The sequence below is a fragment of the Acomys russatus genome, chromosome 25 (assembly GCF_903995435.1).
Source record: "Acomys russatus chromosome 25, mAcoRus1.1, whole genome shotgun sequence".
NCBI classification, from domain to species: domain Eukaryota; kingdom Metazoa; phylum Chordata; class Mammalia; order Rodentia; family Muridae; genus Acomys; species Acomys russatus.
The window spans coordinates 53029955-53031086 of record NC_067161.1 but is presented as its reverse complement, the minus strand read 5'-3'; the positions used below and the strand labels follow the sequence as shown (position 1 = coordinate 53031086).

Sequence of the window (1132 nt, the reverse complement as noted above, 5' to 3'; positions counted from 1 at the left end):
CTATTTTTACATTTTGCATATTATTCTGTGTTTAGTTTAGTTTGGATAAGGGTTAGTTTATTTTGTTTATTGCTTGATCCACTCTGTTTCATTGATTCTTAGTTGTTGGTGTTTTGTTTTGTTTTGTTGTATTTTTTCTGATCCAATGGAGTTTAGTCTATTCAGGGTTGTGGCGTTAGCCTGGACTCCTGAACGGAAGCTACACCTTGATCCTGGGAGTTTCTTGCTGGGGCAGTGGGTGCTTGTGTCTGCCATGCCTCAGGCTCCCACTTCATAGAGCAACACGGGGGAAATCCACGTGGATTCGGGCCGGGGAATCCAGCCTCACGATGCCCTGAGGAATCAGATTCTTATATATCTGCCTTGGCTTGGCTTGCTTCTGTCCGTTCTTAGTGACAATTGTCTCCTCATAGAACTTGTGAGCCAGATTCCCATCTTTACCATAGAACATGGAGCCGAGACGCGTGAATATGAAGGGAGGCACCGCTCTGGCTCTGTACCAAACATTGCTCGCTCAGTGCCGGGTACCTTAGGGCCGCTGCCCCGGTAGCAGAGACAAAGGGCCAGAGGCCCCTAGCTTTGGAGCTGCTGCCGCCCATGTGGGCCCCGTGGGCGCTTGGTGGACCCCGCGGCCTCTGGGCTCTCACAGTGTGACCATGCCCTGTCCTAGCCTGGACTCGCAGGTGCCGCAGCTGCTGCCCGATTCTTTGTTTTCTTCTCTTTGTTATCTATTCCCTTGAATTTGAGTGTTATGAGTTCCTTTAGCTTTTGTTAGTTTGGGAACTCTCTGTGGAGGAACATTTTTAGTTGTCTCTTGATCCTAAAGGTTTGCCTCTCATTTCTTGGCAAGTTTGTGCTTTTCAGTTGTAATCATCAATGTTTTGGTTTTTGTTACTTAAGTGTTGGTTATGGTTACACATTGATTTGGGGTTTTTCAAACTTTCTCATATATTAATGTCTCTGTGTCCTAATTAGCTTCAGCTCTCAACATTTCAGACCCCACAGTCATGTGAGGGAGTCTCAATTGACGGCATGCTCTCATCAGAATGTCTGGTTGCTATGTCTGTGAGAGATTGTGTGACTGATGATTGATTTGAGAAGACTCTTCCACTGAGGCAATGTCCCTAAGCAA

General features: G+C 46.5%; 1 pseudogene; it reads right to left on the bottom strand.

Annotated features, from left to right (window-relative positions):
* Positions 1–258: 258 nt before the first annotated feature.
* Positions 259–599, bottom strand: LOC127207970 (tumor suppressor candidate 2-like; annotated as a pseudogene).
* Positions 600–1132: the final 533 nt, after the last annotated feature.